The following is a 16,669-nucleotide window of genomic DNA, read 5'->3' as shown; positions in this document are numbered from 1 at the left end:
CTCAAGCAAAAGGAGACTGGAAAGTCAAAGAAAAAAAGATGATAATGTACCACCAGACCTTGGACTTGTTAATTCCTCGGTTTGAGAAGCTAAACTTCGCTCATCTGTTAAGAGAGAACAACAGGTTCACAGATTCACTAGTAACTCTATCTTCTATGATAGACATCCCGTTTGGAGTCCGGATGCGTCCGATCATCATTGACCAGAAGTTCGCGCCGGCATACGAATCAATTGCTGCCATAGATGAGGTTCAAGACGGGAACCCCTGGTGTTACGACATTTGGAACTTCTTGGAGAAAGAGGCGTATCCACCAGGGGCAAATGCCAAGGATAAAAGGGCAGTTAGAAGAATGGTCGTTCAGTTCATTATCTGCGGGGGTAAGCTGTATAAGAGAGGTCATCTGGGAATGCATAAACTGTGTGTAGAAGCCGAAGAATCGAAGCGCCTGATGGAGGCCATCCATGGAGGGGAATGTGGTGCACACATGAACGGGGTGATGTTGGCTCGAAAGATCCTCAGACAGGGTTACTACTGGTCTACCATGGAGGAGGATTGTATCGGCTTTGTTCAGCGATGCCACAAATGTCAGATCCATGCAAATCGCATGAACATTCCACCGTCGAAGCTGTACAATATGACTTTGCCATGGCCATTTTCGGTTTGGGGAATCGATGTGATCGAGGCTGTCACTCCGAAGGGGTCGAATGGACATGAGTTCATTCTAGTCGCAATAGATTATTTCACGAAGTGGGTTGAGGCCCAATTTTATGCGGTGTTGAAGGCGTCGCTGTAGACGTCCCCGAACGCCCCGGGAGGGTGAGCTCCCATTCCGTTCATTTTGGGGTCACTACAGTTCGGACTCGATTTGTGTCACGGTTCTTAATCTTGAACCAAAGAGTCCAAATCTGGCAAATCGTTTTGAGAAATAGATTTTTGAAAAGAAGTGCCAAACATGGACTGCTTTGCCAGATACAGAGTCGCCACCTAAATAATTTTTATAGGGGAATTTAGGAAACCCTGACTCGGTGCCGAAGGCCACATGTCCGTCATCACCGGAGTTGTCTCGGCTCGGGAGCTAGGGTACGATTGGGGAAGGTCAGCTATGAGCACCCCCTCTCGCCCGATCCAAAGATCGGCCTCTACTAACCGTGATATCCGTTTTTGAAAACGTTATGTGTTCTTGAACCATTTATTAGCCTAGAACTACTATGTTATGCACACAGCAAACAAGTATAGACTAGATTGCCTAATTTGAAAACAAGCATTGCATATCCGTTTGTTTTGAAAAGCGCTTTCGAATTTGCTACTCGCAAGTAGGCTAAAACACGGATTTCAACGAGTTTTTCCAACTCAAACAATCCAACCTTCACCCACAGGCATTCAAACAGTTTATCTCATATAAGCACTTAGCCACATGGTAAGTATGCTATTATGTTAACATTCACACGCATGCGATATGCTAAAGCATAAATACTTACATCGTACTCCGTGCTAAAAACAGGAACATGTTAGCAATCAATGCATGATCCAAGTCCATGTTAAGTGCCTAATGCATCGCATACAAGATGCAATTAGAGAGGCTCAGCTAACCTAAACATGGCATGTGAAATGCAGTCAATTGATGCACGTATTCAATTTGGAATTGAAGTACAAATGCAGTTAGCGTGATGTACCGAGCCCTGGTGCATGCAATACAAATGCATGAATGCACGCATGCATAGCATAAGGTATGCTAATTTTAAATATGCCCTAGTCTACCATCATAAGCAGGTAAATAAAAGGGAAGAAAGAAGTGGGGATTGGAAGACATACACACCACTCACCCACACTTATTACAGATTCGTCCTCGCTCGGAGGGACCAAAAGAATAATACAAATTAATTAACTACGCAAGCTAATTAAATATTACAAATTGCCTAATTAGTTAGCAAACTAATTTAAACTAGAAAAAACAGTAAACCGCCTCGGGAGGAGAGCCAGATGCAGCGCATGCTCGGGTCCTGCTCGGAAGTGCACGGCCATGCATAGTCTGCCTCTGTTTTCCCTGCTTTGCCTCTCTAAAGACTGCCAAAGTCTCAAGGATGCTTCTCTGGATACTGGGAATCATCACCGGCTGAGTAGAATTACCACCGGCAGTGAATTGTGGTCACCGGCACAAAATGAATCCATCGGCTGGTGATTTACTGCCGGTCGGCAAATAATGCCTGCAGAACCTGCAACTCACAACAGCAGAGGACAGAACTTGCATGGCAATACAATTCAAGGCATATATGCACCAATCATGTCCCTTATCATGTTAATGACTCAAAGGGACATGTGTCTCGATTCTCGGACCGCCAATCACGCATTTCCATGCATGACGGCCCAAAGAATCAAGTGTGCAACTTTCATGTCAAATGAAATGCAAACCAAACAAACGAACCAAGGCCCAATTCCTATCACCAAGTCAAGGAACAAGGCATGCATGCAAGATGCCATGCAACCAAGGCATGCAAGCTAAGGATGCAACATGGCATGGTAAGACACTTATACAAGCATACAAGCAAACATGAGGCAATACAAACCGATGAAAAGGTGGACTTAAACATGATTTAGGTAACTCTAAATAAGCCTAAAACAGTGGCCAAGATGACCAAAATAAAGGACTAAACACATGCACACATGCACATGTTAAAGGAGCCAACACTTAGGCACAAATGGGACAACTCTCAAACACGTTTGAAAGAAGGCAATCATGGACATATGGCATGCAAGGTAAGCATTGAAAATCATGTAAGGATGGTACCAAACCAAACAAACAAAATAGGCTAAACATGCAATAAATGGCCCAAGTGCTTGAAGCAAGTCAAAGGGGCTTGAACCATGACCAAGCCAACCAAGCCTCACAAGGCTAAGAGGACTTAAAATAGGTTCAAGGCAGACCTAGACCATGCAAAGGGGACCCCCTAGATGGCATCTAAGTGGCTCAAATTCAAAGGCATGTACAATGGCCAAACATGGAACATGCTACACAAGCTTTCAAAGCATCAAGGAGACATCCAAGGCAAACATATAGGCATGCAAAGGGGACTGAAATGACATGGTGGATAGTTCCAAACCACTAAATCAATGCAAGAATGTCATGCTATACATTCATACACTTAAGGCCAACAAGCCGGAATGCAAAGGGGCTATACTAAGCATGCCAAATCCGACCCAAACAACCTAGGACAGACCTTAAACATGGCAAAATATGCACAAAAGCTTCACAAAGCTAAGCCCAAAACATGCTTGAACAAAGGCTAACAACCTAAAGCATATTAAGGCAATAACAAGGCATTACATGGTAGGTATGCTAAGTATGCATGGTGTGCCAAAACCAACACACAACAAGGTTATATCATGGCATAATAAACATGGAAAACAACTAAGACATGATCAATACACACTCTAACATGATGCTCCCTCAAGAGGCCAAAAAGGGTCCCTTTCAAGGACAACAAGGAGAGGGGGTGGCCCTCCCCTTTTGGAGACTTCAAGGCACCATCTCCGCCACTGAAATCCCTCAAGATTTCAGTGGTGAAGAGGCCCAAACATCAAAGTCTCGAAACTTGCACAAAATAGCACAAAAAGGAGCCTTACAAGGCTTAGGAGGGGGCAAACAAACCCAAACCACAAAACACTCTTAATAAACAATCAAAAGGGCTAAAAAATAGAACTTTTTTATGTTATACACTAAGCACAAAAACAGCTGTAAAATAGGTAGAAAAGCAATGCAAAAATGGGGAATAAAAGGGAAGTTTCTCACCCTTGTAGACCACCTTCACAAATGATGCTCCAACAGCCCTCCTTGGCTTGAATCCAGCTCCAAAATACCAAAACCAGCCCCTTAGAACCTCAGTAACCAAAGGAAGGTGAAGCACTAGGTGTTTGTGTGCAATAGTATGGACTAAAACACCTAGAACACACACAAGAGGGAGATATAGAGATAGGATATGTATGAAACCCTATCCCTAGAACTCAAACCCTAAAAATGGCTGTCTAAACTCTCTAAAATGTCTAAAGTGTCTAACCCTTAAGGCCAAGAGAGAAGACTCTCTCTTATAGAGCCTTTTGTCTTGTAAAGCTTACAAGACAAGCTTCTAAAGAGAGAGATCCCTCCATACACGTGTATGGAGGGGAGCCAAAAGCAAGACAACTGTGATAAAATATCTGCAAAAGCAGATGCACAGTAGTCGGCCGGCCAAAGATGCCATTTTGGCAAAAAGGAGTGCCAACCGGCAACAAAAGGTGCCGACCGGCAAAATAGGTTGCCGATAGAAACAAAAACCAGCCGGTGGCCTCTGGCCATGGCCGGTGGTGTGTGGGGATGCCTCACAAGGCATTCCCTGCCCCTCCAAGGCAAAACACAAGTGTTTGGTGCAAAACCAGACACTAAACAGTCGAGTTCGGAGATCCTGAGGCAAGGCGCGCGAGCCGAGACCTTCGGGAACTCCAAACGAACACAAACAAGGGTAATCACCAAGTGTTCCAATGGTGACGTCCAAGTCTTGAGGACGGTCAAAAATGGGGTGTCTACAGTTGCCCCTCTTTGACAGAACTCGAAAGTCATAACAATGACAGGAGTGAATGTCAAAGCCCAGAGACGACCCATTTTTGACAAGGCCGAAGACTCAGACAAACATGCAAGACAAACAAGATATGCGCCCGAAGGTAGGGGCAAAATGCAAGACAATGCACAGAGCCAGACATAACTTATGATCATGCAATAAATACAAAACAATGTATAAATAATGCAAACGAAAATGAAAATGCAATGTAATATAAAACAATGCAAACTATATTCAAAGCAATTGAATCATGATCCAATCACGAGTGGTTCGGAACCACACCTATGTCAAATAGATTGATGGAGGTAACAAGTCTGTCTACCATAGAACGGTCTACTGAACTATGAGCAACGTAGACAGACACAAGAACGAGTATTGGGGGGGAATTGACACAAGTGGGGAAACGACCCGCTGGAGAAAGGACAATGATCCTAATGCTGGATGCAAAAATTACACTACAATGCAATATATATATATATGTGGATATGCTGGGGACGTGGCAATGGATATGGCACGCGGGCCAAACCAAATCTTGCCTAGGTAAGGCATGTACACATACAAGCCACGTCTAACATAGAACGGTCCACTGAACTATGCTTTGACACAAGAAGTATAGGCACATACCAGACCAAGCTCAACATGGAAAGGCGCAAGCCGTAGATGGAAGGTGCTGCAATGAATGCATGCAATCTACAATGCAATAGAAATGGATACAATGGATATGGCACGCGGGCCAAACCAAATCTTGCCTAGGAAAGGCATGTACGCGTACAAGCCGCGGCTAACATAGAACGGTCCACTGAACTATGTTTCGTCGTGAAAAGTATGGGCACATACCAGACCAAGCTCAATCATGGAAAGGTGCAAGCCGTAGATGGAAGGTGATGCAGTGAATGCATGCGAGCTACAATGCAATAGATATGGCACACGAGCCAAACCAAATCTTGCCTAGGAAAGGCATGTACACGTACAAGCCACGTCTAACATAGAACGGTCTACTGAACTATGTTTCGACGTGAAAAGTATGGGCACATACTAGACCAAGCTCAATCATGGGAGGGCGCGAGCCATAGATGGAAGGTGATGCAGTGAATGCATGCAAACTACAATGCAATATCTACAAATATGCAGTGATGCATGACAATGCAACTATTTATGATGATGCATGACAATGCAACTATATTTTTGTTTTGTTTTTGTTTTTGAAATGCAAATGATGTATAAAAATGTATGTTGCATGAAATGCGCGACAACACGCGGCTTTTAAAATACATATATAATGCAACTTATAGAAAGTCGTTCGGGCACGACAAACACCGAAGGACTTGCACCTTCAGAGGATTTAGGGTCTCCTAGACCGTCGAAATACCTGTGCGGTTCGTCTGGTCGCTCCAGCCTCAAATGAACCGTACATACAATATCGTGCCTGAAAAGAAAACAAACTTAACAGGTACAATGTTGTTAGCAACATGCATAACAATGCAAAAATGGAAGCCAGACAACGCAGGTCGCAAGGAATGTAAGACAATGCAAATGAGGACACTCATGCTAACGAAAATGTGACACGCATGCCAATGGAAATGACACATGCATGCCGATGAAGAAGATGGGGCACACCTGCCAATGGAAATGAGACACGCATGCCGATGAAGATGGGGCACACATGCCGATGGAAATGAGACACACGTGCCAATGCAAATGAGGCCTGATGCAAGTGTGACACGCATGCCTCATGAGATGCAAAATAATACAAATGAGACACGCATGCCTCATAAGATGCAAAATGATACAAATGAGACATCATGCCTCATAAGATGCAAAATGATACAAATGAGACACGCATGCCTCATAAGATGCAAAATGATACAAATGAGACACGCAAGCCTCATAAGATGCAAAATGATACAAATGAGACACGCATGCCTCATAAGATGCAAAATGATACAAATGAGACACGCATGCCTCATAAGATGCAAAATGATACAAATGAGACACCCATGCCTCATAAGATGCAAAATGATCCAAATGAGACACGCATGCCTCATAAGATGCAAAATGATGCAAGTGTGACACGCATGCCACACGGAAAGTAAAATGATGCCAAGTATGACACGCATGCCATACGGAATGTAAAATGATGCGAACGGACTTAAATGCGTAACAACGCACGTGTTTCGGAATGCATGACAATGCATGGTAAGGGAATGCACGACAACGCGAACGATGCGCGAGGCGACGTATGTACATGACAATGCTTGTAATAAAAATGCAATGACAATGCATGAGAGATGTTCATGACAATGCAAGGGGTGCGTGTTACAACGCATGTAGTATGTGCATAACAATGCTACTGTGAGGCGCATGATAGCGCAATGTAATGCACCAAAATAATGCGATGAACGCGTGCAACGCACACGGGGTAACTTTTGGATCTTGTAAAAGGAAAAAAGGATACCAAAGGATACAACATTATATGAGTTGGAGTGCTACACACAGAAGACGCGGTCCGAGGTCAAAAAGGAGGCCGGTTGAGCGTCGGAGATACACTTTCTTGCACTTTCTTGAGCTATGAAGACCAAAAACTACTCATATGACCTAAACAAGGTTGTGGAAACACCACCAGCTGGGAGGGGAAGCCACCAGCTGTCCACCGGCTGAAAAATAATTTCATCGGCACAATATTCTGCCGGCCGGCACAAAATGTTGCCGACTAGCAAAAAGTTCCTGAGTCGGGGCAGATTCGACATTTCACCATGGGTGTTTTAAAATAGGGTTTCTAAACCCTATTTCTCACTTCCTCCTTCGCCGAAATTCCACACCTTCTCTCTCTAGAGTGTTTCCTCTCCTCTTTTCTCCGTTTCTTCGCGTTCTACGCCCGTTTCGTCGTCGGATTCGCGATTTTCTTCGCGTTTCGGACATTTTCAACCGAACAAATCTTTGTTTTCGGTGCCTCTTTTGCCGTTCCCACCTTTTTGGGGTTTGTTCCCCTCGCTTTCCTCTTGATTTCCGTACCCTTTTCACATCCCGGCCTTTTCGGTTATTTTCGACCTTCTCGGGGGTTGACTTTTCGGTTGACTTTCCATATTCTAGCCCTGTTTTCCTCCCTCCGGCTATTTTCTCATCATTCTTGGCATGGCGGATGACATTCCACGTGGTGGGACTCCCCCGAATCATGAGATGGATCCCGGGGTCGAGCTCCTACCCTTGAGCGAGCGCCCATTCGACCCGACGACCTACCGGCCGGCGATTCATGTTCTGCCCCCTGACGGACTGCGCCAGTTCAGGAGTTTCGACAGGCACGTGCCACCCGAGCTATTACTGCGTGAGCTTACCTCCCACCTGTCCTTCGGCGCTTCCGAGGTTACTCTCTTTTCTCTACTTTACTTTCTGCAATGTAGGATACAAAACTGTCGTAGTTAGTTGTGCTCTTTAATTGCTTTAGCTCAGATACCCTGTATACTGTATTTGATTGTAAACATACGTGCAACTGATATCTGCTTGAGACTGACACATGCACACACACTGCACTAGCCCTGAATCACTCAAACATACGGCGCACACTGTATTTCACTGCATACACACTAGTACCCAGTATTTGCTTGAGTCTGGAAACATGCACACATGCTATACTGTACTGAACTACCCGAACACGCTAACGCATCACACGTTGTAGTTCACTGTAAGCACACCGGCACCCGGTATTTGCTTGAGTCTGAAAATATGCACACATGCTATACTGCATTGAACCACCTGAACACGCTGACGCATCACACGTTGTAGTTCAATGTAAGCACACCGGCACCCGGTATTTGCTTGAGTCTGAAAATATGCACACATGCTATACTGTATTGAACCACCTGAACACGCTGACGCATCACACGTTGTAGTTCACTGTAAGCACACCGGCACCCGGTATTTTGTTCAAATCTGTCAAACTTGCACCCACGCTACATCTGCTCTGAACCACCCAAACACGCTGACGCATCACACGCTGTAGTTCACTGTAAGCTTCTTAAAACTGCATTTTGAATATTGCCTTGCAATTGTTGCTTTTGATTACAGGGGGATTCCCATACCATCCGCGGGTATGGGAACACCGGCGCTCGGGACTGGTATGCCGAGCTTCCCGATGCGGTCCGTCGCATAGTGGACCAGGCGGGCTTCGGCGCATTCTGCAGAGGACTCTCCAGGCTCACTACATGCAGACCTCTCCTCGCCGCTCTGGTGGAGAGGCGGGAGAACACCACCAATTCATTCCATTTCTCCGCGGCATGGGACATGACGATGACCCCTTACGATTTCTCGATGCTCACAGGCATCGGGGTAGAGGGTGATCCAATCCCCTTTGATACTGACATGGACGAGTGGACTGCCGCTTAGATCCATCTACTTGGTGAGGTGCCACCTCTCGTGCGTCCTGGCTACGTCCGATATTCCTGGTTCGAGGTGCAGATCAGGGTCCAGCCCACCCTTGTTGATGCAGCCCCGATGACTCCGGAGGCCGTGGAGAGATACGCACGCGGCTTCCTCATGTTCTTGTTTGGGACGACCATTTTCGCCGACCGGGCGAACACCATGCCTCTCTGCCTGCTTAGTGCACGTCAGAGACATCCTGCATTATGACTGGGGTGGCGCCGCTCTAGCCACTCTCTACGGATATATGAGCTCAGCTTCCCGCTGCAGCGGACAGTTGCTTGGGGGCTATTGGCGTGTTTGGGAGGTACATTTCTTTTTTTGCCTTTCATTTCTGTCCTATATTTTCTGTACTCTGTACACTGCACACACTGTAGTCTGCTTTATACTTACTGTATACTGTACACACGGCACACTCTGCACAATAGACTGCACAACACATGGCTCTGCTATTTCTGCTTTTACTCTATATTCTGCTTTATCTGATAATCATATTGATGTTTTCTCTACAGTTGTGGGTTTACACCTACTTTCTCAGGCTTGCACCCGTGCCAGTCACGGAGACCCCTCTGGTCGTCCCTTTTTCGCGTCGCTTTGACGGGAGATGCACCCAGAGGCCGCCAGAGACATTTAGCTTCTTCCGCCGCTTCTTCGACACCATCACCCCCGCAGAGGTATGTTTTACTTGCAGTTCATTTAAGCTTCGCCTTTCCACTGCATATTTCAATAACAGTAGATAACAAATTGTACTGCATTTTTAGATCACCTGGCAGCCTTGGGCTCCTTTGCCAGCCATGATACGGGATCGGTTTGCCGGTGCCGATGAGACCTCGCGTTTCCGGATCTTACTGGAGGGCCCGGTCTGTCGGGCTTGGTACCTGGGTGAGCGTTTCCTACCCCAGACCCTAGGGTTACCGGAGCAGATAGTCCCGGTTCACCCTCTTGAGGACATGAGGGAGACCGAGAGGCTCACCACCGAGCAGATGGCCGATTATACTATCGGCTGGGAGGCGACCCGCTTCAGAGGTATCGGCGACTACCGAGAGTACGTGCAGACGTACATTATGAGGTCTCTGAGCGGCGGCCGTCGAGCTGAGGGAGCCAGGCCCGTGGCGCCAGCAGTCAGGGCAGGAGCGGGAGCTAGAGCAGGAGCTTCGAGGAGGGCTTGGGTCCGTGGCAGGGGCGGAGTTCAGGGAGGATGGGGGACCGGTTGGCCTGTTCTGCCTACTTCATTGACTTTCCGAGGGCAGGGTGGGGCGACCTATCAGATTCCCTTCGCCCCTCCGCCGGCTGATCATGAGTTTGTCGGTGTCCCCAACTTGCCTCCGGTATGTATTACTGCATTTTTGTACAGTCATTTCATTTCAGTTTATTTGATATTCCACAGAATATTGATGCATCTGATACTTTTGCAGGCTTCTTCTGAGTACACCCGGCAGTCATTGGAGATGAATGCCTCCATGATGGGGATGCTACAGCGGACCTTTGATCTCCTGGCCCTCTACAGCATTCCAGTATGTTCTTCTGATCACGGCCTCAAATCACTCACAAGCTGATTCACGTAATCTGATGCACGGCACAACACCTGATACACTGATCTCACAGCGTCTGATATACTGCATACACTGCATTCTACACTGTACTCTGCCCTGATAAACTGCTCACGGCATTCACACATTGTACTCATACACTACGTTCTGCACTGATAGACTGCTCACGGCATTCACACACTGTACTCATACACTGCATTCTGCACTGTCAAACTGTCCACAGTATTCACACACTGTACTCATACACTGCATTCTGCACTGATAAACTGTCCACAGTATTCGCACACTGTACTCATACACTGCATTCTGCACTGTCAAACTGTCCACGGTATACTGATGCATTTGCCTTTTATGTACTTTTTCAGCCTCCCTTCCAGATTCCCGTGGTAGGAGGTGCTCCAGCTGGACCTTCCGTCCTCGCCCGAGGGAGAGATGAGGAGGGCAGAGTATTCCCCCGCTCCAAGGCGAGGCGCACTCATGTCGGGAGTAGTTCGCGGGCTCCCGTCCCTGATGATGACGATGATGATGATGACGAGTCGGAGGCGGAGGCGGAGGCGGAGGCGGAGGCGGAGGCAGAGCCGGAGGCGGAGTCATCGGAGGAGGAGACCGGAGGCGGCACTAGCTCGGGCTCTGATGACGATGCTGATGATGCTCCTGGACCTTCGTCCAGGAAGAGGACTAGGACAGACTGATAGCCCTCGGAGTCGCTTGACATAGATTTTTGTTATTTTTCTTCTCTTTCTTGTACTTTTCCTTTTTGTCGGTAGTTAGATTACCTTGTACTGCCGCGGGCAGATTTTTGTTTTCCTCAAAACTTTGTACTTAAAAAAAAAAAGATTATGAAATGAACAAACTCTTTGCTTAAAAAGTGTTACATTTACATATCTCATGTATTACATCGCATCCCGTTACACCTCAATGTAAATGGAATTGATCTGTTGTCTGAAAATTGAACACTTGCACTGTGATAATCAGATAATTAAACAGCCAACAACAAAATAAACCCAAGCAACCCACTGCCTGATTCTGGACACACAGCCCTTTTACTCTACTGGGGATTAATCTGCATACAGCCCATAACACAGCATTCGGTTCATTCTACACACAGCAAATCCTGAGTGAACGGCCCAATCTGACAAGACGGAGCTCAAAGATAGAACCGGTTGGAGTTGAAGCACGCTCAAATATAGAGAATGGCACCGCATTCTAAGTATAAACGATTTTTGAAATTAAATAAGGGTTTTTCAAACCGGGGTATCGAGCCTACAACTGAACACAGTGAGGAGGACTCAAACATAAAGGGTACACGACCTAAACATAACGAGACACGCTTGGAAAAGACCTAAAACAAAGGTTGAGGTAAACAAAACTAAAGACACGACATACAGACGCGTTAACGAAGACGGGGGACCTCTGATCACGAGGAGCCAGTTTCTCTGGATATTGTTTCCCACCCTCTCTGATTTGTGATTCTCACATCACTCGACCCTCAAGCTCGGTTTTTCTCTCAAAACCCTTTTTCCTCACTTTTCTCTCAACTTACACCTCTCTATTCTTTATTCTCTCATTTTTTGTCCCTCCCCAGGGTGATTGATGGATAAATAGAAAGGTGTGGGTTCATGCTCAACACCGTTAGCTCACGGCTATTTCTTCTGGCGGGTAGAGTGCTCTTCTGGCAAGTACGTTGACGACTGGGGGGGGGGGAGACAGAACGCCTGGCTCAACTGTGCCCTTAGTTCATCACTTTGACCATTTTTCGTTTTGGTTCTCGACTAAAACAATTTTGATCAAGATGAGAGTCGGATTAACGTACTTGTTCGATTTTTGATTTGAAAATCATGCAAGTCAGGCTATGAGCACTGAAAATTTTCCTTTTTGGGTCCAAGACAATGGTCCAGTTTTGGAAAATGGAATAGTTTTCGAGAAAATAGTCAACCTTAGTAAAAAATTTCAAAAACTATTTTGCAAACAGTCAACGCTCAACGAGCATAGAACTTACTCTTTGAGATACACAACCTCGGATCGGAGGCAATGGAAAATTGCCCCTGGTTTAGAGGGGGTGGATGGCAATGGAAAGTTGCCCCTGGTTTGAATGGCGGCTCACGGCGACTCGTGGCAACGGAAAGTTGCCCCTTGTTTGGATGGTGCCGCAGCAGTCCACAAACAGTCTTCATTGGCGGTGGCCAAGCTCTTGGACACAGAGATGACGAAGACGGTCACAACAAATATATGGACATAGTCACCTTGGAAGGTGTTGGCAACTGGACTTTGGGATGAAGTTGAAACCATTGCATAGACTGAGACGCTATGAAAGCGTTGGGGGCTGGACTTCAAGATGAAGTTGCCTACGTATCCCAAACATGGGAATCAAGCCTTACGTAGTTCCGGTTAAGGTACACTCGGGTATTTTAACCTTCACTTTTCAGGCTCTAATTTTTGCCAAGGTGCTCGATGCGGGTTTTTGACCTTGCGAGCTTCTTTTTATTTTCTTTTTTTTTATTTCTTTTTCTTTTTTTTTCTCATATTTTTTTCCTCTTTTCTTTTCTTTTGTTTTTTTTGCTTTCTTTTTGTATTTTTCTCTTGCTCTAACTTTTGCCTGGGTCGCCCTTCCGGATTTTCGGCCCAGCGAGCCTCTCAAAGGGTAAAAGTGTAACAAGTCCATGCCAAATGGTTTTTAAAGTTGAAGCCTCTATGTGTCTAGGAGAACGGCTGTTGCACTGATTTGCGGAAGGATCCATCATGGTTGCTCCACGAGCTTCTTCTGATGAGATTTAATCTTTTTGATTCGGCTTTGATGCCTCTTGCTCGAGGGCTACTTCTGATCTGGCCATGCGGGCCTTCTCCGACAGTTGACCGTTGGATGTTCCGGATGAGTTCGTGGTTCGAAACAAACAGGTCGAATCTTGAGGCTGAGAGCGATCCTAGGCTGCGCGATCTCAAGAGCGATTCCACCCAGGTCTTCACAGGGCCGTGTAAACATTTGTTTTTGAAAGTTTTTAAGAAAACGACGAATCGCTCGTGCCGAAGATAGTGTGGAACCAATCTGGATCAAGCCAGGGTCCTTCCCAGTACTCACACTAACAAACATGATTTCATTCATAAAAAGGCTTAGCACGTCTCTCTTTCTCTTAAGATGATCAAAATTTTGCAAAACCCGAGGAATTCCTTCCCCTTCGTTTTTATCACCGCAGTGCTCAAAAGAGGTTTTTTTTTTTTTGAAAACCTTAGGTTAATGCAATGAGTTTGGCGCGCAGGAGAGCAGGCGAGATGTACTGTCAGCCCAATCAAGTCTTCTGGCACAACTAACTTATACTGAAAGCAAGCACGAAAGTGAGATAGCAACAGCTGTTTCATTCAGATTTGTTGGTGTAACTGGCCCCTCGGCAGAAACAGACTCAAAAACAAAAACAGGTAATTACGAGACAAAACGGTGTTCGAGACAACAAACCCCAGAATCACCTGGTATTCTATACAAAGGGGACTGACTTGCTACAACAAGACAGGCTTTTAAGCAAAAAGACTGACTCAAGACAAAGAGACAGATTCAAAACAAAGACCGACTTGATACCCAAGCCAGAATTTACAAAGATAGGGTTCACAGATGCTCAAAAATGCGTGCCAGACGCCACATTCAAAATAAACCAGATGCCGCCCGCAGGTGGTTCACTTTCTGATCACATACTTGCAGTATCTGTGTCCTCAAAATCTAATAACTGGGTGGTAACGAACTTGGCTGAGGTGGGTGGGAGGATAACCTCGTTGTCAATCAAATCTTGCACCTCATGACGGAGGCGGAAGCAATTGTCGGTGGCATGGCCTGTCTGCTGGTGGTACGCGCAGTACTGATCAGCATCATGCGTAGCAGGGAGATTCTTCGGGAGAGGCCGAGGCTCCAAGGGTTTAAGGTGTCCCCTCTCGACAAGGATCTGAAATGCCTTAGACAAAGGCATGTAGAGAGCATGAAAAGTCCTGCGCCCCCGGGGTAGGTACTTTCGAGTCTGAGCGCTCTTACTAGCCGCACAAGCGAAAAGGTCAGCAGGCGCCACCTTAGCTTTCTGATCTTTCCCAGGTGTAGGGGCGGGAACAAGAGGAACTGTTCTGGCATGACGGGGCCTATCCCGATTTTCTGACTGGCTTGAACTACCCTCAGGTGGAGTGGGGAAAGCATCCTCCACAGTTTTTGCCACAACTGCGGATATCTGTTGCTTGTTCATCCCCCCGGCTTTCAAAGCCTCGACTGCCCACAACAGTTGTTCACTAGGATCGGCATCTGCCTTCACTTTGTCTTTTCCTCTGGCCTCAGCCTGATCGAGGGTTTGAGTTGATGTCGATATGTCATTGTCATAGCTGGAGGCCATCTCCGGTTGGCTAAGTTCAATCACAATTCGCCCCAACAGCGAGGGCTCCTGGGGTACAAAACTCCCGGCATATGGTGCGGCTGGAGGTGAAGCTGACATTCTGTAGGCGAGATCCGCCACAGACCTCTGGAGATCACTTATCATCCCCATTAGTTCAAATGTAGTAGGCTCGCGAGCCTAGTATAGTTGGGGGGCCCAAATCGGGTTCGCAACAGGCGACCTGGGTGGATGTGACACATCAATGTTGGCCTCACTTTGCAGAGTGATCCCTTGATCTAATGCAGCTGTCATAACCACGATCTCTTCTGAATTCTGTGTCATCATAAGTCCTGCCTCAGCAAGGGGGGGCACTAGCTATTCTGTACCAGCTGTCTGAACTGAAAGAGACAACAAATAGCATTTCAGCCCAAACAGATCAAACACGGGTGTAGCTGAACAACTGTACTCTACTGCTGATCACTGTTCCCAGAAATCACTGTCCCCAAAAACTGAACCCTTGACACCCGCAGATAACTGATTTCTCAACAATACTGATACTGGTGTCCTCAGGTCTGATACTCAAACTTGCAAACTGATATGTACTTTCCCTGTAGAGATACACTCTAAAAGCACATAGCAAGTAAAGAGAGCCAAAACACCCCTATGTTGGGGTAGGGTTTCCCTGTCCTATTTTGTCAGGAGCTAGGGTTCCACTATGCACGCAACAGTTTTCAAACAACCTAACATCGGGTAAGCAGCCTGTCCTAACTTGGAATGGTCACTATGGATCCGAATATGCACTAGGTCGAATGGTCGAAAAGGTTGCCCCGGTAAAACCGGGGTTTGTGTTCCCATACTGTCAGAGCCCATAACCGGTCAGCCTTATGGTCATGCCTCGATAAGACAAGCCTCCGGCAAACCGTTCAGGAATGGCAGACGGCAAACACTGTGTTCCTAGGCACACCAATGCACATGCAATACAAAGAGACACATAAATGAAATCAAAATAGGATATCACGAGTTCGAGTCAAGCTCTCTAAATCCCTAGCAGAGTCGCCAGAAACTGTAGACGTCCCCGAACGCCCTGGGAGGGTGAGCTCTCATTCCGTTCATTTTGGGGTCACTATAGTTCGGACTCGATTTGTGTCACGGTTCTTAATCTTGAACCAAAGAGTCCAAATCTGGCAAATCGTTTTGAGAAACAGATTTTTGAAAAGAAGTGCCAGACATGGACTGCTTTGCCAGATACAGAGTCGCCACCTAATATTTTTTATGGGAGAATTTAGGAAACCCTAACTCGGTGCCGAAGGCCACATGTCCGTCATCACCAGAGTTGTCTCGGCTCGAGAGCTAGGGTACGATTGGGGAAGGTCAGCTATGAGCACCCCCTCTCGCCCGATCCAAAGATTGGCCTCTACTAACCGTGATATCCGTTTTTGAAAACGTTATGTGTTCTTGAACCATTTATTAGCCTAGAATTACTATGTTATGTGCACAGCAAACAAGTATAGACTAGATTGCCTAATTTGGAAACAAGCATTGCATATCTGTTTGTTTTGAAAAGCGCTTTGGAATTTGCTACTCGCAAGTAGGCTAAAACACGGATTTCAACGAGTTTTTCCAACTCAAACAATCCAACCTTCACCCACAGGCATTCAAACAGTTTATCTCATATAAGCACTTAGCCACATGGTAAATATGCTATTATGTTAACATTCACACGCATGCGATATGCTAAAGCATAAATACTTACATCGTACTCCGTGCTAAAAACAGGAA

Source organism: Camellia sinensis, chromosome 4 (assembly GCF_055761805.1).
Source record: "Camellia sinensis isolate YWXY chromosome 4, ASM5576180v1, whole genome shotgun sequence".
In the NCBI taxonomy this organism is placed as follows: Eukaryota; Viridiplantae; Streptophyta; class Magnoliopsida; order Ericales; family Theaceae; genus Camellia; species Camellia sinensis.
This window is presented reverse-complemented; position numbering follows the sequence as displayed.